Raw genomic sequence first — 27,108 nt, forward strand, 5'->3', positions numbered from 1 at the left:
CTGAAGGCTCTGAAGTCAGAAAAATCTGAGTTTCAGTCCTACCTCTGCAATTGTTTATGTGTGTGACTGTAGAAAGTTATGTGTTCATTCACTCAATTAATTTGATTAATAATTTTTTTTATATTTATTAACTATGTAATCTGCACCATGTACTATACTAGGTTCTTGGGATACAATGGCAAACAAGACAGGTAAGTTCTGATTTTCTTACCATACATTCTAGTAGAAGGGATAGGAAATAACATGTATGTAAAAAAGATAATAAAATTAAAAATTAGAAGTGTTGTAAAGGCAACAAATAAGGGGCTGAAAAGAAATAATGGGAAAAAGGCTGGCAAGATGGCTGAATAGGAACAGTTCCTGTCTGCAGCTCCAAGCAAGACTAACACAGAGGTGGGTGATTTCTGCATTTCCAACTGAAGTACCTGATTCATCTCATTGGGACTAGGTAGACAGTGGGTGCAGCCCACAGAGGCCAAGCAGAAGCAGGGTGAGGCATCCCCTCACTTGGGAAGCACAAGGAGTTAGAGAACTCCCTCCCCTAGCCAAAGGAAGCCATGAGGGACTATGCCATGATGGATGGTGCTATCCAGCCTAGATACCAAGCTTTTTCCATGGTCTTCGCAATCCAAAAACCAGGAGATTCTCTTGGGTACCTTCACCCAGGACCCTGGGTTTCAAGCACAAAACTGGGTGGCAATTTTGGCAGACACCAAGCTAGCTGCAGGAGTTTATTTTTGTACCCCAGTGGTGCCTGGAATGCCAGTGAGACAGAACCATTCACCCCCCTGAAAAGGAGGCTGAAGCCAGGGAGCTGAGTGGTCTTGCTCAGCAGATCCCACCCCCATGAAGCCCAGGAAGCTAAGATCCACTGGCTTGAAATTCTCGCTGCTAGCACAGCAGTATGAAGTCAACCTGGGATACTCAAGTTTGGTGGGAGGAGGGGCATCCACCATTATTGAGGCTTGAGTAGGCAGTTTTCCTTTCATAATGTAAACAAAGCCACCAGGAAGTTCAAGCTGGGAGAAGCCCACTGCAGCACCTCAAAGCCACTATAGCCTGACTGCTTCTCTAGATTCCTCTTCTCTGGGCAGGGCATCTCTGAAACAAAGGCAGCAGCCCCATTTCAGGGGCTGATACGTTCAGGGGCTTATACATAAAACTCCAATCTCCCTGGGACAGGATACCTGGGTGAAGGTGTGGCTGTGGACACAACTTCAGCAGACATAAATGTTCCTGCCTGCCAGCTCTGAAGAGACCAGGGGATCTCCCAGCACAGCACTCAAGCTCTGCTAAGGGACAGACTGGCTTCTTAAGTGAGTCCCTGACCCCCATGCCTCCTGATTGGGAGACCCCTCCCAACAGGGGTCAACAGACACCACATACAGGAGAGCTCTGGCTGGCATCTGGCAGGTGCCTCTCTGGGATAAAGTTTTCAGAGGAAGGAGCAGGCAGCATTATTTGCTGTTCTACAGCCTCTGCTGGTGATACTCAGGCAAACAGCGTCTGGAGTGGACCTCCAGCAAACTCCAGCTGATCTGCATAAGAGGTGCCTGACTATTAGAAGGAAAACTAACCAACAGAAAGAAATAGGATCAACATCAATGAAACAGAAGCCCAGATGCAAAAATCCCATTTGAAGGTCACCAACATCAAAGATCAAAGGTAGATAAATCCACAAAGATGAGGAAAAACCAGCACAAAATGGCAGAAAATCCCATAAATCGGAATGCCTCCTCTCCTCCAAAGGATCAAAACTCTTTGCCAGCAAGTGAATAAAACTGGATGAAGAATTAGTTTGGTGAATTGACAGAAGTAGGCTTCAGAAGTTGAGTAATCACAAACTCCTCCAAGCTAAAGGAGCATGTTCTAACCCAACACAAGGAAACTAAGAACCTTAATAAAAGGTTACAGGAACTGCTAACTAGAATAACCAGCTTAGAGAAAAACATAAATTATCTATCTGATGGGGCTGAAAAACAGCACGAGGACTTCATGATGCATACACAAATATCTATAGCAAAATTGATCAAGAAGAATATCAGAGATTGAAGATCAACTTAATGAAATAAAGTGTGAAGACAAGCTTAGAGAAAAAAGACTGAAAAGGAAAGAACAAAGCCTCCAAGAAATATGGGACTATGTGAAAAAACCCAAACCTACATTTGATTGGCGTACCTAAGAGTGACAGGGAGAATGGAACCAAGTTGGAAAACAAACTTCAGGATATTATCCAGAAGAACTTCCCAAACCTAGCAAGACGGCCAACATTCAAATTCAGGAATACAGAGAACACCACAAAGATACTCCTTGAGAAGAACAACCCCAACACATAATTGTCAGATTCACCAAGATTGAAATGAAGGGAAAAATGTTAAGTGCAGCCAGAGAGAAAGGTCAGATTACCCACAAAGGGAAGCCCATCAGACTCACAGTGGATCTCTCTGCAAAAACTCTACAAGACAGAAGAGAGTAGGGGCCAATACTCAACATTATTCTAAAAGAAAAGACTTTTCAACCTGGAATTTCATATTCAGCCAACTAAGCTTCCAAAGTGAAGGAGGAATAAAATCCTTTACAGACAAGCAAATGCTGAGGGATTTTGTCACCCCCAGGCCTGCCTTGCTAAAGCTCTTGAAGGAAGCACTAAATATGTAAAGGAGAAACCAGGACCAGCCACTGCAAAAGCATACCAAAATGTAAAGACCATTGACACTATGAAGAAACTGCATCAACTAACTGACAAAATAACCAGCTAGCATCATAATGACAGAATCAAATTTACACATAATAATATTAACCTTAAATGTAAATGGACTAAATGCCCCAATTAAAAGACACAGACTGGCAAATTGGATAAAGAGTCAAGAACAATTGGTGTGCTGTATTCAGGAGACACATCTCATATGCAAAGACATACACAGACTCAAAATAAAGGAATGGAGGAATATTTACCAAGCAAATGGAAAGCTTGGTAAATATTTCTCCATTCCTTTATTTTGAGCCTATGTGTGTCTGAAAAAAAAAAAAAAGTTGCAATCCAAGTCTCTGATAAAACAGACTTTAAATCAACAAAGATCAAGAAAGACAATAGACAATTAAGGATATTACATAATAGTAAAGGGATCAATGCAACAAGAAGAGCCAACTATTCTAAATATATATGCACCCAATAAAGGAGCACCCAAACTCATAAAGCAAGTTCTTAGAGATCTACAAAGAGACTTAGGCTCCCACACAATAATAGTAGGAGACCTTAACACCCCACTGTCAATATTAGACAGACCAACAAGACAGAAAATTAAGAAGTATATTCAGGACTTGAACTCATCTCTGGACCAAGTGGACCTAATAGGCGTTTACAGAACTCTCCACCCCAAATCAACAGAATATACATTATTTGCAGCATCATACTTATTCTAAAATTGACCACATAATTGGAAGTAAACTACTCAGCAAATGCAAAATAATGGAAATCATAGCAAACAGTGTCTCAGACCACAGTGCAATCAAATTAGAACTCAGGATTAAGAAACTCACTCAAAAGTGCACAATTACATGGAAACTGAGCAACCCGCACCTGAATGACTACTGGGTAAATAATGAAATTAGGCAGCAATAAATAAGTTATTTGAAACAAATGAGAACAAAGACATAATGTATCAGAATCTCTGGGACACAGTTAAGCAATGTTTAGAGGGAAATTTATAGCATTAAATGGCCACAGGGAGAAAGCAGGGAAGATCTAAAATCAACATCCTAACATCACAATTAAAAGAACTAGAGAAGCAAAAGGAAACAAATTAAAAACAAATTCAAAAGCTAGCACAAGACAAGAAAAAAATTAAGAGAAGTACTGAAGGAGACAGAGACATGAAAAACCTGGCTGGGTGCAGTGGCTCATGCCTGTAATCCCAGTACTTTGGGAGGCCAAGGCAGGCAGATCATGAGGTCAGGAGATTGAGACCACCCTGGCCAATGCAGTGAAATCCCATCCCTACTAAAAATACAAAAAAATTATCCGGGCATAGTTGTGTGTACCTGTAATCCCATGTACTTGAGAGGCTGAGATAAGAGAAATGCTTGTCTGGGAGGTAGAGTTTGTAGTGAGCCAACATTGTGCCACTGCATTCCAGTGTGGGCAAGGGTGAGACTCCGTCTAAAAAAAAAAAAAAAATTCCTCAAAAAAAATCAATGAATCTAGGAGCTGGTTTTTTGAAAAGATAAACAAAATAGATAGACAGCTAGCCAGGCTAATAGGAAAAGATAGAAGAATCAAATAGACACAATAAGAAATGATAAAGGGGATATCACCACTGATCCCATAGAAATACAAACTACCATCAGAGAATACTATAAACACCTCTACACAAGTGAACTAGAAAATCTAGAAGAAATGGATAAATTCCTGGACATGTATGCCCTCCTAAAACTAAACCAGGAAAAAGTCAAATCTCTGATTAGACCAATAACAAGTTCTGAAATTGAGACAGTAATTAATAGGATACCAACAAAAAAAAAAAGCCCAGAATCAGATGGATTTACAGCCAAATTCTACCAGAGTTCCAAAGAGAAGCTGGTACCATTCCTTTTGAAACTATCCCAAACAAGAAAGAGAGGGACTGCCCCCAACTCATTTTATAAGGCCGGCATCTTCCTGATACCAAACCTGACAGAGACACAACAAAAAAAAGGAAATTTCAGGCAAATATCCCTGAATCTTCAATAAAATATTGGCAAACCGAATCCAGCAGAACATCAAAAAGCTTATCCACAACAATCAAGTTGGATTCATCCCTGGGATACAAGACTGGTTCAGCACACACAAATCAATAAATGTAATCCATCACATAAACAGAACCAGTGACAAAAACCACATTTATCTCAATAGATGCAGAAAAGTTCTTCAATAAAATTCAACACCCCTTCATGCTGCAAACATTCAATAAACTAGGTGTTGATGAAATGTATCTCAAAATAACAAGATCTATTTATGCCAAACCACAGTAAATATCCTGAATGGGCAAAAGCTGAAAGTATTCCCTTTGAAAACAGGCACAAGACATGGATGCCCTCTCTCACCACTTCTCTTCAACATAGTATTAGAAGTTCTGGTCAGGGCAATCAGGCAAGAGAAAGAAATAAAGCATATTCAAATAGAAAGAGAGGAAGTCAAATTGTATCTGTTTACAGGTGGCATGATTATATATTCTGAAAACACCATTGTCTCAGTCCCCAAACTTCTGAAGCTGATAAGCAACTTCAGCAAAGCCTCAGGATACAAAATCAATGTGCAACAATCACAAGCATTCCTATACACCAATAATAGACAAACAGAGAGCCAACTCATAAGTGAACTGCCATTCACAATGGCTACAAAAAGAATAAAATATCTAGGAATACAACTTACCCAGGATGTGAATAACCTCTCCAAAGAGAATTAAAATCCACTGCTCATGGAAATAAGAGAGGACACAAACAAATGGAAAAATATTCCATGCTCATAGATAGGAAGAATCAATATCATGAAATGACCATACTACCCAAAGTAACTCATAGATTCAATGCTATTCCCATCAAGCTACCACTGACGTTCTTAGCAGAATTAGAAAAAAAAAAAACTACTTTAAATTTCATATTGAACCAAAAAAGAGCCCATATAGCTAAGACAATCCTAAGCAGAAAAAAAAAAAATACCTGGAGGCATGATGCTACCTGACTTTAAAGTATGCTACAAGGCTACAGTAACCAAAACAGCATGGTACTGATACCAAAACAGATATACATCTATATATACACACACCAATGGAACAGAACAGAGGCCTCAGAAATAACAGCACACATCTACAACCATCTGATCTTTGACAAATCTGACAAAAACAATCAATGGGGAAAGGATACCTTATTTAATAAATGGTGTTGGGAAAACTGGCTAGCCATATGCAGAGAACTGAAACTGGACCCCTTCCTTACTTATTGCACAAAAATTAACTCAAGATGAATTAACGACTTAATAAAAATCCTAAAATAAAACCTAGGCAATATCATTCAGGACATAGGCATGGGCAAAGACTTCACAACTGAAATACCAAAAGCAACGGCAACAAAAGCCAAAATTGACCAACAGTATCTAATTCAACTAAAGAGCTTCTGCACAGCAAAAGAAACTATCATCAGAGTGAATAGGCAACCTATAGAATGGGAGAAAATATCTGCAATCTATCCAACTGACAAAGGGCTAATATCCAGAATCTATAAGGAATTAAACAATTTACAAGAAAAAAACAACCACATCAAAAAGTGGGCAAAGGATAGGAACAGATAGTTCTCAAAAAGGACATTTATTTGGATAACAAACATGAAAAAAGCTCATCATCACTAGTTGTTAGAGAAATGGGAATCAAAATCACAATGAGATACCATCTCACCCCAGTTATAATGATGATGATTAAAAAGTAAGAAAACAACAGATGCTGGAGAGGATGTGGAGAAATAGGAATGCTTTTACACTGTTGGTGGGAGTGTAAATTAGTTCAATTATTGTGGAAGACAGTGTGGCAATTCCTCAAGGATCTAGAAATAGAGATACCATTTGACCTAGCAAACTAATTACTGTGTATATAGCCAAAGGATTTTAAATCATTCGAGTATAAAGACACATGTACATGTATGTTTATTGTAGCACTATTCACAATAACAAAGACTTGGAATCAACCCAAATGTTCATCAATGATAGACTGGATAAAGAAAATGTGGCACATATACACCATAGAATACTATGCAGCCATAAAAAGAATGAATTCATGTTCTTTGCAGGGACATGGATGAAGCTGGAAACCTTAATTCTCAGCAAACGAACACAGGAACACTGCATATTCTCACTCATAAGTGGGAGTTGAACAATGAGAACATATGGGCCCAGGGAGGGGGGCTCACACACTGGGGCCTGTTGGGTGGTGGGGGGGAAGGGGAGGGATAGCATTTGGAGAAATACCTAATGTAGATGACGGGTTGGTGGGTGCAGCAAACTACCATGGCACATGTGTACATATGTAACAAATTGGCATGTTCTGCACATGTATCACAGATCTTAAAGTATAAAACAAAAGATAAAAGAAGAATAAAAGAATAGTGGGCAGAGGTGGTGAGGGAAATAACTTTATATACACAGACATTTAGGTTGATGGATGAGATGGACCTCATAATGGAAAGGTGGGGGTGTATTAAAGAGCATGACGGACAGAGAAAATGAGGTATGCAATGGGCATGAAGCAGGAAAATGCTCAATGTGTGTTAAAACCAGACAGAAGGCCAGTGTGACCACAGCTCAGTGAGTATGGAGGTATTAGGGATAGAATATGTTAATATTCATGCTAGGAAGACAGGAGTACCTGAACGTTTCTTTGACATAGTCATCCCTTTTCCTTGAGAAATAAGAAGCAACATTATATTTTGTTGGGCTAGTGCCTGATAATATGCAAATAGTCACAAAGAAAGCTGGGTTGAAGTTTACACGGTAGCCTAAAGAGAGCCTCTGCCTCTCTGGAAACCTCAAGTCTAACTCTGGGGATCTTATAGCCTCTGTCAAGCCATAATAAGAGAATTTGGGATGATGTTGGATGTGAGGAAGGCAGAAGAGATCAACAGGAAAGGGTTTTAAGGGGATCTTGACTAGTTTACCCTTGCCATGGAGTATTATAGCACACATGGGCCTTTTTTATACAGTCATCTCACCTACCAGAAATGTTGCTCATATATTGTCATGTATACTGACCAATCAAAATAGCAATTCTTTTGAAGGCTTGATGAACAAGAAGGGCTGTGCAGAGGAGTTACGAGGCAAGCCAAAACCTTCTTCCCCCTACATTAATAAACTTATTTGAAAAACTTATTTGAATTATTTGAATAATCTTATTTGAATAACTTATTGAACTTACTTGAATAAGCAACTGTCAATTAATGTGAGCATAAAATAAGATAATGCATGTATAGCCATTCATAGTGTCTATCACTAAATTAGCTATTCTTAGATGATTAGTATTGAATTTAAAGACCCAATTAACAAAATCAGACAGATAAATTCCTATTTTCTTAGAACATTCATTCTAGTAGTGAAGATAGAAAATAGATTATAAAGAAAAAGGACAATTAAAATATTTTTTAAAAGCACTTTACAAAATCATCAAGCACAAAATGTTCAAGGTGGTCAGTTTTTCATTCATCCCCCTGTGAACTGAAATCAGCAGCTGCTTGGTGGCCAAGATGTATTTGAAAACATTGATTTAATTCAAAAGTGTTACATGATTACAATTCACTGTCCCTCGGTCTTGTCATGAATTTTTACCTGGAAAAGGGATAAAGAGAGAGCAGCTTTCATACTTTTTCCTATAGACCTAAAACTGGCAGTCAACCTATGGTTTATAAATTTGGCCTCAGACAGGGATGAAGAGGGTCACCAGTAGTGACGTATGTCTGTCAGTGCAAGGAACCAATGGATTCTAGAAGTACAGTGAGAGAATCAAATCAGAGAAGAAAACGTAGTTATAAAAATCGTGCTGAATTTGGTAGAAAATACGAAATACACTCTGAGTTGTGCACAAGTGGGTGTTTGATGTTTGTGAGTGTAAATGAGTGTGAGTGCAAGAGTATATGGTACTTATGTGTGAGCAGGTTTATGTGCAGGTGGAAGAGTCTGGTATTTATGTGTTTGTGTGTATGAGCAATCTGAGTGGGTGTGAGTGTGTGCAAATGTAAGTGTGAGAGTTTGTGGTGTTTGCATGTGAGAAAGGTGTGTGTGTGTGTGTGTGTGTGTGTGTGTGTATGTATGAACACACATATGTATGACTCAGAATATGTATCTTATTTTGTTTATATACCTTTTATTTTCCTCATTTTTAAAAAAATTCCCAGAAGTTCTTTCACATAGAACACATTATTAGATAGTTTGGATCTACCATAGGCTAATAAGCAACATCCAGGAAAGTCCAGCTTTTATTGTCTTTAAGAGTTTATTAGGTAAATATGAGGCTTATTCTGGCTGAGAGATTCTTTTGGAAAAAGAGAACTGGAACAGGCTAGGATACACATTCACATATCAAACAGTGATTTTTTAAAAAAAATAAAACCAAACCATCTCTTTGATCCATACATGTAATCATTTGGTCAGAAAACTCATCTTTGAAAGAATTTTTTTTTTTCCACAAGAAAATGGAAAAATCCCTCTTTCAACTAAAATGAAGAGATGAGTTGTGTCAATTAGCTAAAGTTTGGGACTACAAATACTGGTTTATTCAGCATATCTAGAAATTCATAGCTAGCAGTTTTGTGGTTTGGAATTATCTGGATAATCCCAAAATATGTTTTCTTTTTTGGCATTCCTCATGAATACATAATTATCACCAATGCACAATTACATATAATATCAAAGTACTTTGTTAACAATTATAATGTGCAGGCTTTTAAAAAAGCCTACAGGAAATTAATCACTTGGAGGAAAAGAACAAAGATCCAAAATATGGTTTTAGTAGTAGCTAAATTTTGTGACTCTTTATTTTCTAAAAGTGTTAGAAAACTGGGTTGAAAAGTAAAATATTCAGTCATATTTACTGTAGATTTTTTTCAACCTAGATGTTAGTAAGAATACAAGCTTACTCTGTTTTACTGAATTCAATTTAACTCTTTCTGTTTGGAAGTAATGGAGGCAACTACAAATAGGGGAAATTCCAGGTCTTATAAAGAAGAGAAAAGAATTAGATGATATGGAATACCAAGCTTATCATTAATACTTATTTTCATATATGCTGTAATTAATATTATAAAAGAATGTATGATTAGTCTAGAACGTAGGTATCTTGGTCAGTTCCCAAATTCAACCTGTTTGCTATAAACAGCTGTTTGCTTAGGACTTGGCACTTAAGAAAGGTCAGTGCTGTTCCCTAATGTGTGTGTGCATGAATGTACATATACATGTCTGGTGTATAGGAGAGAATATGAGTGTTTGCAGAAGTATCTGCCCCCGTAATAGGAGACAGTTTTGGCATCAGTGTACCCTATCTTATACCACAAGGCTGGGGTTTGTAAAGCGTGATGTCTTTTTGAACAGGCTCCAGGTTACTGTCTGCAGTTGTTTCAGATCCAGGGTATTCAAAACCAGTATTAGGAGTAGACGCAACCATCTGTGTTGTGCAAATGAAAGGATGTCTCCAGCTGATTGCTAGACATCTCTGCAGTTTATTGTAGTCCCTGAGGAGGCATGCACTTGAACTTAGTTATCTGTTTCTTTGGGAGAGGTGATAATGTACTAAAGATTGCCCACCTAGAGACAAGAGCTCTAAGTGTCAAGCACAGATGCCAGAGGAGGATAAGAACATGGCAGACTAACTGCGTACACAGGGGCACCACTAGTGTGGCTCTAGGCATCCACTGTAAAGGAACTGGATAATGATAACATGGAGTGGGTTAGGAAGCATGTATTATATATCATCTCTGTTTGTGAAGAATCTTAGCAGAGTACAAACAGACAAAAAGATCTATATTTAAATAATAGCATCACCATTTGCAAATTGTATGACTGTAAGCAAGTCATTTAATGCTGAGCCTTGCCAGGCACAGTGGCTCATGGCTGTAGTCCTAACACTTTGGGAGACCGAGGAGGATGGACCACTTGAGGTCAGGAGTTCAAGACCAGCCTGACCACCATGCTGAAACCCTGTGTCTACTAAAAATACAAAAATTAGCCGGGCGTGGTGGTGCATGCCTATAATCCCAGCTACTTGGGAGGCTGAGGCAGGAGAATCGCTTGAACCTGTGAGACTGTGGTTGCAGTGAGCCGAGATTGTCCCACTGCAGTCCAGCCTGGGTGACAGAGTGAGACTCTTTCTCAAAAGAAAAAAAAAAAAAATAGCTGAGCCTCAGTTTTCTCACATGTAAAATAAAAGTGAATAGAAATGACAGACACAGGTGAGGGGACGGAAGGCAGCAAACCACACTGCCATGTGTGTACCTATGCAACAATCTTGCATGTTCATCACATGTACCCCAAAACCTAAAATGCAATAAAAAAATACAATGAATTTACAATCCAGTAAGTCTACCCCTAGCTGTTTACCCAAAATAATTAAAAATATGTTCACAAAAATAAAAAATAAAAAATAAAAATAAACTACCATGCAATATCATGTAGGTTATGAATTAGAGAGTTTGTATATATTTTCTTTAGAATTATTTAACAAATGACAAATATTAGTATCTATGCATTTGCCTTGGTCTGGTTTTAACTTTGTTGTATATGGGAATGATTTGATTTAAAGGAAATATGATCTTGTGGGAGCAGAAGTAATAACTGACTGCTATTTTCCCATAGTATTCTTGTGAAGTCAATTGCTCAAAAGTTTCAGAACATTACTCTGCTATTCTCGTTTACTCATTCCTCTGCAATTGAGACTCATGCCAAATGATCATACAACTTTCTAGCTTTCTTTTTGACTTATCATATTAGCTAGTTCATATGGTGCTTTGTGTGTCTGTGTATGTGTGTGAATTTGAAGATACGCCCCTTAAGGCACTGCTAGAAAATTGTAATAAATTTATAGATATATGATAGTGGTACCTTGTGAAGTTGTGTAGTGCACAGCATGCACAACTATATATGGTGATCCACTATTTTAAGTGTTTTTTCCCCACATCATTTCAGTAACCTAGAACCTCTTTACCTCCCAAGAATTAAACTAATACCTTACTTCTGGACTTAAACATCCTTTCCTTATCATTCTTTATATCAGTCCCAATACAACTGCTCCTTTGATATCTATCCTCTACTGATTTGTTGTATTAGTTTTCTATTCCTATATAACAAATTGCCACAAACTTGGCAGTTTAAAGCAACATCATGTATTAGTTCACAGTTCTGTAGGTCAGAAGACCCAGCTGTGTTCTTTGCTCTGGGCCTCACAAGGCTGCAATCAAGGTATTGGTTAGGCTGTGCTCTTCCATGGACATGCAAAAGAAGAATCTGCTTTCAAGCTCATTTGAGGTTGTTGGTAGAATTCAATTACTTGCAACTGTCAGACTAAGGTTCAATTTTCTTGCAGGCTCTCAGCCAGAACTGTTCTGAACTCCTAAAGACTGCCTGTATTTCGTAGCAAGTGACCTGCTTCATCTTCAAAGCCAAAAACAAATCCCCTTGGTGCTTTAAATTTCACTGAACCCACCCACCCTCCTACCCACTTCTGCCACTAGCCTGACAAAACTCTGCTTTGGAAGGGCTCATGTGATTAGATTAGTCCCATGCATATCACCTCCATTTTGTCTGGTTAAACAACCATGGGAGTAACACCAGCATCAGAGATAATGGGAACCAAAACCCTGCCTACCGTATTTCATAACCAGCCTGAAGCCCATAGTTTATTACTTCAACCATGTTTCGCCATATTCCTTAATTTTATCAATCCTTTGTTCTTCTACTGACCTTAGTAACTTAACCTTTCTCTATTCCTAACCTTAGGCTGTTGAGAAAAGTGAAAATTCATGGTGATATATAGTGATGGCCTTCAGTTCTTCACGTTCTTTTTGTATGGATTATTGCAGTTCTCCAACATCACACTTAATGCCCTCAAATCCGTCTCTCCTACTGTTGCTAGACTGATTTTTCTAAAATACAATCCTCATCATGTCCGTCTGTGTTTAAAATTATGTCATGACTTTCCATAGCTTTCAGGACAGTCTTGATACCTCATTACAGAATATAAGGGCCTTGTGGAAATGGTTTCTGCCAGTCTCTCTAACCTTATCTTTCACTGCTGCACACAGGAGCCCCACTTCAAACTATATCAAATTACTAAATCTGTTGTTCTTTGTTTGTGCCATACTTGCCTATGTTCCTGTGTCTCAGGAACAGCTCATTTATTTTCCTGATATACTTACTCATTGCTTTTTCTTGTTCTGTACTCATGCTTTAAGGCAGTTTAGATATCACCTTGCGAAGACTTTTCTATTGCATACGCTCATTTGTCTCAGGCAGTTATTCATTCCTTCTATTGAGAACCCTTATCTTTCATCAAATCGGATTGAATTTTTGACTTTGAGCACTCTGAGGAATAAGTCTTATACATTCTCTTCTTAGTTTCTTCTTCTGATATGGAAGGAGAGTTTAGCACATAATAGGTGCTCAATATATGTTTCAATAATTGGATTTACTCCTGATCAGAAAATATAGGTGAACTTGTTTTGGGCTATTAATCAGCTGAACTAAAACTTCAAGACTGATTTCACTTAACGTTCTGATTATAATTAAGAGTTAAAGCTACTGTGATTTTTAACACTATGGAATTTAAACTTTTCCCCAAGATTGTTGGATCCCTATTTTCTATATTTAGAATAGACCACATGTGTATAAGAGACATAAACAAACTAAAAGGGCCTATGATAAACTTCTGTCATATCCTTAGGTTGTAAGTCATTATTAAAACTTTGAACTAGATAATTGGTCCACCATTTGGTAATTCAAATTGTATAGAGGAATACTGAGGTAGAATACTTTCTGTGGAAGAATCAATATAAATTTATTTTTAATTATCCTTGGCATTGTTGCTTATGCTTTTTCTGCCTTCTAATATATTTGTTTCACTAATTAAGTTTTTCAAATTTCCTTTATTGTGCCAGGATGATAGCATCATGTTTATTTCATAAAAATAATCTAATATAATTTATAGAGGAGCTGAACTGGAATTATCTAGAACTAACAGTAAATATTTGTCTTCAAATATAGAGTATAACGTTGATAGAAACCATGAAGCAAACTGAAGGATACATGTGGAAAGTCACAGGGAATTTTACCACCATCAATTCAGTTATTAACTGTAGTTATTTGGGATCCTATATTTTTCTTAATGCAGTTTGGTAAAAAGTATTATGTCCCCAAATCTAAGATATTTAACTTGTTTATTTTACTTACACAAAATTCTTACATAGTCTGAATATAGACCTTTAAACACAATCATATAGATGTGACTTCTTTTAGACTTTAGAGTCATTTAAACATCTTTTTGATATAGAATGTAGTTTTATTACATAAAAATTAAATTAAATCTCAAGCATTAGGTTATACAGTTAACTCAGTTATTCATTTCCTATTCTAGGAAAGAATTATAGGCTTTCTCTTGCTCTGTTAATTCCCAAAGACATTCCTAATTTAGAATGCTTTCCTTCCTGTGGATTAATTCCTTCTTTGTATATGTGCACAAGAAGCTTCTATAGTTAAATTCTCAGTGGTCTCTGATGAGTACAGGTGTTCCTGTAGCTTCTAACAGCTCACAATCTGTCTTTATTGAATTACTCATCAGGTAATATTTCTAGAATAATTCACCCATAGCTAGGACATTATAGAGGAGTGATTATTGGATAGCCAGTGTTACAAATAACATTTCTTTGGAAGTCAATTATTGCTCACTAGTACTGTGTATTAAGAACACTGGTTAGAAAGTGAATGTATTTTATTTTTGTAGAGATGTGATTTCACTATATTGCCTAAGCTAGTCTCAAACTATTGGTCTCAAGTAATCCTCTTGCCTCGGCTTCCCAAAGTGCTGGGATTATAGACATGAGTCACTATGCCTGGCTGAAAATGAACTTAGATAAGACCACAGAAGCAGATTTGACACTGTATATGAATCTTTAAAAAAAATAAAGTCTACACTTATGTAACAAACCTGCATGTTCTGCACATGTACCCCAGAACTTAAGGTATAATTAAAAAATAAATATAAAAAATATTTTTTTTTTTTTTTTGAGACGGAGTTTCGCTCTTGTTACCCAGGCTGGAGTGCAATGGCGCGATCTCGGCTCACCGCAACCTCCGCCTCCTGGGTTCAGGCAATTCTCCTGCCTCAGCCTCCTGAGTAGCTGGGATTACAGGCACGTGCCACCATGCCCAGCTATTTTTTTTGTATTTTTAGTAGAGACGGGGTTTCACCATGTTGACCAGGATGGTCTCGATCTCTTGACCTTGTGATCCACCCGCCTCGGCCTCCCAAAGTGCTGGGATTACAGGCTTGAGCCACCGTGCCCGGCCAAAAATAAAGATTAAAAGGATAGCATGGGATTAAAAGGTAGAGTCCTTTTACCATTGTGTCACTTTATATTAAAACTTGAGCGATAGATTTGAGAGATAACCTAGAAATTATAGATCTAGCTCCTTATTTTACTCCTACAATAACTGAGACCAAGAAAAGGACAGGAACTTGCCTAAGATCATATAGCTAGTTAGCGGCAGAACCAGGACTATCCTGCTATTTTCCAGTCCAGTGTACTTCTTACTGTACTATGATACTTTTCTGCAGTTTTCTACTCTAAGCATTTTAACAATAGTAAAATCATTTTAATTAAAAAGTCACTTTCTCTTAAAAATTATTGATATTTTCCATCCTACTTGGGTATACCCCATCTGTAACAGCTGAGGGAATTAGCTAGTAATATCCTTGGTTCTTAAGATAGTCTTGCTACTTTTCAAAAGGAATGATTTGAGAAATGCTTTCTACAGGCTTAGTAGAGTGTGCAACTCTGGTATGGGAGAGAAACCTCTTTTGTACTGTATGAGAGCTCCTTTGTTGCTTTACACTGTAGACCTTTTTAATGGAAAGAAGGGGGGAAGGAAGCTATTATGCTATTTTGCATTTACAATTCAGAATTATGCCCTTGGTGGTGCTGAAAGAAATTTCACGATGGGTTATTATGAAGTATTAGGTCTATCCAGGCAATTATTTATCAGTCTATTTCAAGGCTTTCCATGTTAAAAGGAAAGTGATCAAATAAAAAATGAAATACCATACAATGAGTTTGATGGAATCTTGTAAGCACTTTTGGTTGCTAGAGCAACGTCTTCCTTTGTCTTTGCTTAATGTGAAGTCCCTCTCTGTAGCTTGACTTCTTGAGAGTAGATACTCATTTTTAAAAATTACAAAATGTCAAGCTTATGGCAAAATAATAAGCCCACTCACTCCAACTTATTTCTCTGAAATAAAACTCAGATTAAGAAGAAACATTGTGTTCACTTACAGGCATGGCCCAAGGCAAAATAGTTAAGTGGTCAGCCTTTGGCTTTTTTTTTTTTTTTTTTTTTAAGGGAAAAAAGAAAGAAAAAGAAAAAAGAAAGAAAAAGAATGAAAAAGAGAAAGAAAGAGGAAAAGAAAGAGGGAGAGAGAACAGGAGTCTTGCTTTATTGCTCAGGCTAGAATGCAGTCTAAAAATGGGTATTAAACACCTCTTTTATGCCAATAGTTGTGCTTAACAATGGAGACAGGAAGGAGTAAGGGAGGAAAATAACAAACAAGCAGCCAACCAATATTTTATTTAAACCTGTGAAATGCTATGCAATTACTGAGGAGTGGTTTACTTGCAATAATGTAGTCCCTTTTAGAGTAGGCGCGATGTGGTACTGAGAAGAATGTAAGTTTTGTGGATTTGGGGTGGAGAGTTCTGTAAATGTTTATTAAGTTTACTTGTTCCAGGTCTGGAGTTCAAATCATAGATGTCCCTGTTAATTTTCTATCTCGTTGATCTGTCGAATATTAACAATGTGGTGTCAAAGACTCCCGCTATTATTGTGCGGGAGTCTAAGTCTCTTTATAAGTCATTAAGAACTTATCTTATGTATCTGGGTGCTCCTATATTGGGTACATATATATTTACGATCATTGACTCCTGTTGTTGCATTGATCCTTTTACCCTTATGTAATGTCCTTCTTTGTTTCTTTTAGTCTTTGTTACTATTGAAGTCTATTTTGTCAGAGACGAAAGTTACAATTCCTGTTTTCTATTTTTTTTGTTGTTGTTGTTGTTCTTCATTTGATTGGTAAGTCTTCCACCAACCCTTTGTTTTGAGTCTTTGTGTGTCCTTGCTTATGAGATGGATCTGGATACAGCATGCTGATGGTTTTTGACTTTTTATTCAATTTGCCTGTCTGTGTCTTTAATTGGGCCATTTAATCCATTTAAATTTAGGATAGGATTAATATTGATATTTGTGAGTTTAATATTGTTGTTTAATGCTAGCTGGCTATTTTGCCCATTAGTTGATATAGATTCTTTATTATTTATTCTTTATTATAAAGGAAATACTCTTTACCTTTTGGTAGGTTTTTGGGATGACTGATACTGGTTGTTCCTTTCTGTGCATAGTGCTTCTTTCAGAAGCTCTTGTAAAGCAGGTCTGGTGGTGATGAAATCTCTGAGTGCTTGCTTGTTTGTGAAAATTTTTATTTTTCCTTCATTTATAAAGCTTAATTTGGCTGGATATGAGATTCTGGGTTGAAAATTCTTTTCTTTGAGTATACTGAATGTTGACCCCCACTCTCCTCTAGTTTGTAGGGTTTCAGCTGAGAGATCTGCTGTGTCTGACAGGCTTCCCTTTATGGGTAACCTGACCTTTCTCTCTAGGTGCCCTTAGAATTTTCTCCTTTATTTCATCCCTGGTGAATCTAATGATTATGTGTCTTGGGGTTGCTATACTTGAGGAATATCTTTGTGGTGGTCTCTGTATTACCTGAAGTTGAGTATTTTCCTGCATTACTAGGTTAGGAAAGTTTTCCTGAATAATATCCTGAAGAATATTTTCCAGCTTGGATTCATTCTCTTCATGACATTCAGGTACACCTATAAAACATAAATTAGGTCTTTTCACATAGTCCCATATTTCTTGGAGACTTTGCTCATTCCTTTTTACTCTTTATTCTCTAATCTTGTCTTCTCATTTCATTTCATTAAGTTGATCTTCGACCTCTGATATCCTTTCTTCTGCTTGATCAATTCGACTGTTAAAACCTGTGTGTACTTCGCAGCGTTCTCGTATTGTATTCTTCAGTTCCATTAATTCACTTATATTCCTCTCTAGATTGTCTATTCTCATTAGAATTTCGTCAAATCATTTTTCAAGGTTCTTAGTTTCTTTACATTGGGCTAGAACATGTTCTTTTAACTCACAGAAGTTTCTTATTATCCAGCTTCTGAAGCCTAAATCTGTTAACTGAACGCACTCATTCTCCATCAGGCCTTGTTCCCTTGTTGATGAGGAACTGTGGTCCCCTGTAGAGGAAGAGGCGTTCTGATTTTGGGTATTCTCAGCCTTTTTACACTGGTTTCTTCCCATCATTGTAAATTTATCCACCTGTCGTCTTTGTAATTACCGACTTTCAAATTAGGTCTCTGAGTGGATGTCCAACTTGTTGACTCCCACTGCCAGAATCTGAGCAACCCACTGTGCTGGCCAGAACAGCGGCGTTAGGATTCATGGTGCTTTTCTGCCCGGGGATCTCTGGTCTGGCTTTCTTCTTAAGTCCTTTTGTCAGTCAGCTGAATAGGCAAATCTGCCTTCCCGGAGCTCCAAACATCAACCAAAAGGGGACCCAATCCCGTTTACTTTGCACCAAGAACTGCTGGGGTGCTGGCAAAACCACTGTGCTAGCCACAAGAGTAGTGCTGGTGACCCATGGGGCTCCTCCGCTGGGAATCTCCTGGTCTGTGAGCAACAAAAATTCATCTGAAAGTATGGCATCCTCTCGTTCTCTGCGCTTTCACTGGGAGCTACAATCCTGAGCTGCTAGTAATCAGCCATCTTGGATCTCTCTCCCAGCCTTTGGCTTTTGAGGCCTTTGTCCTCTTTGGTTCTCAGCCCCACATCTGTGTCCTTCAACTGCCTTTTGGATGCCCTTTATAATATCCTACCAAGCCCCACCATAATAACAAACCTAATACCACCCTCACTCCTCATTTCAATCACAATTTGGTCATCCTGGGCTATTCTTTCAGATATTGCTTTTAATTTTGTCTTTATTTTTAATTCTCTGCATACATACTATGTATATATCTTTATGAAGTATTTGAGATATTTGATACAGGCATGAAATGAGTAATAATCACATCAGGGTAAATGGGGTATCAATCACTTCAAGAATTTATTCTTTGTGATACAAGTAATCCAATTATATAAGTTATTTAAAAATATACAATTAAATAATTTTACATTATAGCCACCCTGTTGTTCTACCAAACACTAGCTTATTTTTTCTAACGATTATTTTGCATGCAACAACCATTCCCTCTTCACCCTTACTCCACTCCACTACTCTTCCCAGCCTCTGGTAACCATTCTTCTACTCTACCTTCTTGAGTTCAATTGTTTTAATTTTTAGCTCCTGCAGATAAATGAGAGCATATGATGTTTGTCTTTCTGTGCCTGGCTTATTTCACTTAATACAATGAACTCCAGTTCTATTCATGTTGGTTCAAATGACAGAATCTCATTCCTTTTCATGGCTGAATAGTACTTCATTGTCTATCTGTACCACATTTTCTTTTTCCATTCATCTGTTGATGGACACTGAGGTTGCTTCCAAATCCTGGCTATTGTGAATACTGTTGCAGTAAACATGGAAGTGCAGATATCTCTTCAATATACTGATCTCCTTACTTTTGAGTGCATAACCAGCAGTGAGATCTCTGGATCATATGGTAGCTAAAAAAGGGAGAAAGAGGCCAAAAGAAAGGAACTACAGGCCCCATGTAAGTCTAAAACCCAGCAGGGAAGTCATTAAACTTTAAATCTCTAAAATAATCTCCTTTGACTCCATCTCCCACAACCAGGACATGTAGGTGGAAGTGATGGGCTCCCAAAGCTTTGGGCAGCTCTGCCCCTGGTACTTTGCAAGTTACAGCTCCCCTAACTGCTTTCACAGGCTGGCACTGATTGCAGCTTTTCCAGGCATGTAGTGTAAGCTATCAGTGAAGCTACCATTCTGGGGTCCAAAGGACATTGGCTCTCTTCTCATAGCTCCACTAGGCTAGGCAGTGCCTCAGTGAGGACCCTGTGTGGGAGCTCCAACTCCACAGTTTTCTCCCACTCTGCCCAAGTAGAGGTTTTTCATGATGTCTCCACCCCTGCAGCATGCTTCTGCCTAGACATTCAGGAGTTTCCGTACATCATCTAAAATCAAGGCAGTGGCTCCCAAGCCTCAGTGCTTGCATTCTGTGCACCTGCAGGCCTAGCACCATGTGAAAATTATAATATGATTATAATATGTGTAATACATAATACATAATTATATATTACATATTATATGTAATATAGTATACAATTATATATAATTATGTATTATATACTATACAATATAATTACAACACGTAATATATAATATATACAATTGTGTGTTATAGAACACAATTTTTTTATCCATTTCTGTGTTGTTGGACACTTGAGTTATGTGTGATTTTTCACTATTGTAAATATACATGCTATGAACATTCATGTAGAACTCTTTTCATGATGTATGTATTCATTATTTTTGGATATATACATATTAGTAGAATTCTTGTGTCACATCATGTCTTTACAGTATTTTACAGGATTAAACAATTATCTTGTAGTCTACAGAGTAAATCAATCTCAGATGTGAAATCTATCTGGTTGACTAAAATGAGACCTGAGAAATTGAAGAAAGGAAGGAAATATACAACAGTGGTTAAGAACATGGGCTTTAAGGTTAACAGACTTAAATACAAGTCTTGACTCTGCTACTTAATACCTATGTGGCCTAGGAAAAGTTACTTAGTGTCTTTTTGTTAGTTTTGTCAGCTATAAAATGGATATAATAATAGTAGTAACATCATAGAATCATTGTGAAAAGTATATGTGATAATGTGGGTAAAACACCTTGTGTATAACTTAACATATAGAAAGCACTCAATAAATTTGAGCTATTATTATTGTTGCTATTATTATTGAATTATAAAGGTAATGTGCTTTTATGGACAATTTATCTAATTAGAGGTTGTGATTCAGAAATGTGGAACACTAAATGTGGTGAGAAACATTAACTTTACCCTGCCCCCATGGCTCTCTTGTGGAGAATATCTTTTAGTTTGCAATTAGTGGTAAGCAGATAACAGCTGCCTACTTGGAAGATTTCTGAGTTATGAGTAAATACAGAACACCTGTTGTATTTTTTAAATTATGTGTGTGTGTGTGTGTGTGTATGTGTGTGTATATATATGTGTGTATATATATATAAAATAAGTTCTGGGGTACATGTGCAGATCTTGTAGGATTGTTATATAGGTGTACACATGCCATGGTGGTTTGCTGCCTCTGTCCCCCAACCACCTACATTAGGTATTTCTCCCAATGTTATCCCTCCCCAATCTCCCCACTCCCCAACATGCCTCCCCTAGCCCCCCACCCCCAACAGACCCAGTGTGTGATGTTCCCCTCCCTGTGTCCGTGTGTTCTCATTGTTCAAAACCCATTTATAAGTGAGAACATGTGGTGTTTGGTTTTCTGTTCTTGTGTCAGTTTGCTGAGAATAACGGTTTCCAGATTCGTCCATGTCCCTGCAAAGGACATGAACTCATCCTTTTTTATGGCTACATAGTATTCCATGGTAGGTATGTGCCACATTTTCTTTATCCAGTCTATCTTTGATGGGCATTTGGGTTGATTCCAGGTCTTTGCCATATTGTGAACAGTGATGTAGTGAATATACATGTGCAAGTATCTTTATAATAGAAGGATTTATAATCCTTTGGGTATATACCCAGTAATGGGATTGCTAGGTCAAATGGAATTTCTATTTCTAGATTCTTGAAGAAGCACCACACTCTCTTCCACAGTGGTTGAACTAATTTGCACTCCCACTAATAGTGTAAAAGTGTTCCGGTTTCTCCACATCTACTCCAGCATCTGCTGTCTCCTGGTTTTTTAATGATTTCCATTCTAACTGGTGTGAGATGGTATCTTAATGTGGTTTTCATTTGAATTTCTCTAATGACCAGTGATGATGAGCATTTTTTCATCTGTTTCTTGTCCTCATATATGTCTTCTTTTGAAAACTGTCTGTTCATATCCTTTGCCCACTTTTGAATGGGTTTATTTTTTTTCTTGTAAATCTGTTAGTTCTTTGTAGATTCTGGATATAAGTTCTTTGTCAAATGGGCACATTGCCAAAAATTTTTCCCATTCTGTTGGTTGCCAGTTCACTCTAGTGATTGTTTCTTTTGCTGTGCAGAAGCTCTGGAGTTTAATTGGATCCCATTTGTCTATTTTGTGTTTTCTAACACACAGCATTGCCTTGTTTCCTTCTTCATGTTTAAAAAGTAGCTAAAGAAAATTAGGATATGTTTTAGAGTACCCCAGATTGTGAAGCTTGAAGCCTTTGAAATATTTTAATGAGAGAGCAATGATTAAACTTATAATTTAGCAAGATGGCTGGCGGTTGATGGTTTTACTGCCTGTTTTATCTGAATGAATCTTCATTGTCATGCTAGGATTATAGAATAGGACTAATAATAATGTTACTTTTTAAATATAATACATGGAAAGGTGTGTTTTATAGTCTGAAGCATATTTTTTGACCTAATGTTATATCTAGATATTTAAGAGGAAGTCATGTTGACATATTGTTGAAGAAAGCAGGTTTCTTTCTTAACAAAAATCACTTAGATGTGTATCTCTATGCTTGTACATTTTTAACAATAAGGAGAAGGTGTCAAATTCACAATAGGCTGTTCAACTTTGGTTACCTCATGGGATTGGGAATGGCAGAGGAGAAGAAATACATGATATGAAGGGGTTTGCTTTATAGAAAAAGTATCACAGTAAACCATGACTTAATCTGTTCAGCACAGTAGCTATAGATGATGATATCCTAAGATGCTCTTGGACATATAAAAAGGCCTAACATATAGTTCTGTGCCTTTAGGTTTATAATCTAATTAAAGAGCTTAGATATATGCATAAAACTACCACATTAGAGAATTCTTTTTTCTTACTAGAGACATGGTCTCACTATGTTGCCCACGCTGGTTTTGAACTCCTGAGTTCAAGCAATCCTCCTGCCTCACCCTCGAAGTGCTGGGATTACAGGTGTGAGCCACCACGTCTGTCCCACATTAAAGAATGTTTTAAGTGTTAAGTGAATGGTGTAGACATAGGTTGAGCATCCCCGGTGTGAAAATCTGAAATCCAAAAATGCTTCAAAATCTAAAATTTTTGAGTGCTGATATGACCCTACAAGTGGAAAATTCCATACCCAACCTCATGTGATGAGTTGCAGTCAAAACTTTGTTTCATATACAGAATTATTAAAAACATTCTGCAGAATTATCTTCAGTCTATGTGTATAAGGTATATGTGAAACATAAATAATTTTTGTGTTTAGACTTGGGTCCAATCCCCAAGGTATCTCATTATGTATATGCAAACATTCCAAAATTCAAAAAACTTTGCAATTTGAAATACTTCAGATCCCAAGCAGTTATAACAAGGGATACTAAACCTGTATATGTCCCATTAAAATTCAAGGGGATGATGAGTTTACTTACAGTTGAAGTGATTAGGAAAACATTGTGGAGGGGCTAGCTTTTGCTGAACCTTGAAGAAGAAACAAAGTTAACTTTTTTTAGTTATAAAGTAATAGCACATGTTATAAATGAATAGCACTTACATGCACACATATATTACACACATATGTTTTATATATACATATATATTAGATGCATATAGAATTTTCATAAAAATTGACACATATATAATGTTGTGCAACTTTAGAAACATTGTAGAGCCGTTTTCATGTCTATATATATTTTTCTTTTTTAATGAATTGTCAGCTGAATCATGTAAATATAGATATTTACATATATATGTATAAATAAATCTTTTAAACAACTTCATAGAATTTTTTTGTATAGCTATATGATAATTTATTGAACTAACGCCTTCATTGGTAGATATTTATGGTGAGGTTATAAACAGTGCTGCTAAAACATGTTTATATTTTTAGTTTTGTACATTACTGTGGATTATTTCTGTGGAAGAGAATTCTTTGAAGTGCAATTTCCAGGTCTAAAAGTAGGTGTGATTTTGATTTTGTTAGGTATTGTCATATTTACCTTTGTATAGGGTATAATCATTTATATTTTCAGCAGTAGTTTATGCAAGTTACTTTTTAGCCACATTTTTCCTAGTACATATATTTTAAGTTTTACTGTTTGCCAGTCTCATATGTGAAATATACTATCTCATTGTTTTAATTTGTATTTATTTATGAACGAAGTAGCATCTTACATATTTATGAGCCATTTTTATTTCTTTTTCAGCAAAATTACTTTCTTTTGAGCAGTTGTCTGTTGAGCTGATGGGTTTTTGTGATCTCTTTGTACATTGCACAACTTTAATTTTCTGTTATATATGTTGAAAATACATTTTCCAATTTGTTTTTGTCTATTGATGATCTGATTTTGTTGCCATATTGATGTTTTAAAGTTACACACTATCAATCTTTGAACTCATGAATAAATATTCCTGCCTTTTGAGCAAGACTTGAATGGGAGGGTTCATATCAGGAATTATGAGTTGAGATTGTAGGCTAGAACTTAAACATCTGGCTTAGGAGTTTGACCTTGTCATGCTGTCAGTGAGAAGCTACTACTGGAGAAAGGGAATGCTAGGGTTTCAAGAAGATGAGTTTGACATTACGGAGGAGTGACTACTAGAAGGAAAGAAAGAATGGGATCAGGAAGATTAGTTAGGAGGCTACTGCATTATTAGTCATGTATGCTGGGACAAAAATCTCATTTGGGAGAGTTGTGATAGGTTTGGAAAGATTTTAATAGACACTGAGGAATTACTGATAGACTGTGTTGACTAGTCTTAAGTGCATTTTTTTTTTCCTGCTTAGTTCAATTTAACAAACATTTACTGTGAGCTGCTATATGACAGTCCCCATGCTTGGAGATGGAGATTAAAAGATACACATGAACTCTGGCCTCAGGGAATTCAGTCTAGTAGGGAAGGCAGAGAGACATGTAATCCAAATATTGCATTGCAACGTGCCAAGTGCAGCAAGAGAAGTATGCACAAGATGCAAAGGCAGTGCAAAGGAGAAAGAGAAACTTTGCCTGGGGTTGTCAGGTAGGGTATCACAGAGAATGGTATATGTGAGCATGTTTTTAAAGGATAAACAAGAGTTTGTCAAGTGAAAGAAAGAAAAATAATATTTCAAGAAGTGTGAACAGCATTACAAAAGCACAGAAGTCTGGAACACAGTGGTGTGTTTAAAGAGACTTGTGAGTATTAATAGCTGAGTGTGACAGCTTAAACTCTTACGGGGAATAACAGAAGATGTGGCTGAAATGGCAAACAAAGGGAAGGTTAGGGAGGGCTTTGCATGCCTTGCCAAACATCTTGAAGCTTGAAACCATTGGAAGATTTTATTTTATTTTTTGAGACAGGGTTTCACTCTGTTGCCCAGGCTAGAGTTCAGTGGGGTGAACATGGCTCACTGCAGCCTCGATCTCCTGGACTCAGGTGATCCTCCCATTTTAGGCTTCTGAGTAGTTGGGACTACAGTCATGCACCACCGTGCCTGGCTATTTTAATTTCTATTTTTTGTAGAGATGGGTCTCGCCATGTTGCCCAGGTGGGTCTTGAACTCCTGAGTGCATGTGATCCTCCCATATTGGCTTCCCAAAGTGCTGGGATTACAGGCATAAGCCACCATGCCTGGCCCATTGAATTATTTTAAACAAAGTAGCCAATTAGCTTGCAGGCGTCCCCAAACTCGCCCGTGGGCCGTAGTTTGGGGACGCCTGCCTTAAAGCTTGTCAAAATAAGCCATTTCGGAGGGGTGTTAGACTAGTCCGTGACACCAGTTAGTAGGCAATAGCAAGAAGTAATAAGAGCCTGTGTTTGGGCAAGGAAAGAAAGTGAAGACAGTATGGGAAAGATTCAGAAAACTCTAAACTGTACATAATTTATAGAAGATGCGAACTTTGATTAATTGTTTTTCCTGAGGCAGTTTTTAATGGGTCTGATAATGCAATTTCCACTGTGATTTCTAATGGAGTGAATTTGTAAAACTGGTGGGACAGGAGTGGGAAGCACTCAGTTATTAATCTTGAGTTTAATATAGTGGTTCTCAACTTGTTTACTGCCTTCACATTGTGAAATTGGTACCCATCAGTAATACCACTCATTGCCTTGTGGTGACTTTAAACATGAAGGAGTAGGGGTCAGTATGAAGGAAGTTATAGAATCTCCAAGGGAGCACACGTAGTTTGAAAAAGCCCCCCAGGGAATTCTGCTATGTATCATTTCTCCAAACACACACATTTGAGAATCGCTGGTGTATTTTCAGCACTGGTGAGAGAAAAAGAGCGTGCACCCATGTGCGTGCACGCACACACACATGCAAATGAATTCATATTCACACAGAGAGTGTACCTAGGCTTTGACTAAAACAGCCCCTAGTTTCAGATTAGTAGGAAGTGGCATCATTACACTGTAGTTTCGTCTCTGTGATGCTGTGATTTTAAATGCATTTTTGATAAATATAAATCAACTCGTTGAGAGAAAGTTGACCCATGGGGAGTGTGTTAAGGGAAAATGCATGGAACAAATCCTCAATCTAGATAGAAGGAAATATAAGATGACTAATTACCTTCATGCAGATGTAAATTTTGAGCTGGCCATTGTTATAGCACTTCCATACAGTGTAGCAAATAAGATAGCAAATGCAGTATTTGGTAATGGAGTGGGAAGAATGTTTACTTTAGGGGAAGATGGGGTCATTCTGTGAGGTAATGTAGATTTTCATGGAGGTAATATTTGAGGCACCTGAAGTAGTCTGTTGGTGTCAGACTTAAGGAAAATGGCAATTTTCTCCAGGTTCTTCTTTGTGGCATCAGTTTTTTGTTTTTGTTTTTTTTTTAAGGAAAAAAAAATGTGTTTGTTCATTAAGTAGAAGTGGATCATCATTAAGGCTTCATCCTCATTATCTTCAAATTGAGTAGGCTGAGAGGAGGAGGGAAAGGAGGAGTCAGTCTTGCTTTCTCAGGAGTGGCAGAGGCAAAAGTGGAGGAGATGGAAGGAGAGTCAGGAGAGGCAAACACACTTGGTATACCTTTCCACAACTACAACATAATTTCTGTCTGATATTTTTGCTTTGTTGTTTTTCTAAAAATATATCTATACACTAACAGTTCTATTGTTTGCTTTAATTTTAGCACCTGTATTACAAAAGGGTCCATGTCAAGTTAAAAGCAGTCTTGAATAAATGGGAACCTTCC

This window comes from Saimiri boliviensis, chromosome X (genome assembly GCF_048565385.1).
Source record: "Saimiri boliviensis isolate mSaiBol1 chromosome X, mSaiBol1.pri, whole genome shotgun sequence".
NCBI lineage: Eukaryota > Metazoa > Chordata > Mammalia > Primates > Cebidae > Saimiri > Saimiri boliviensis.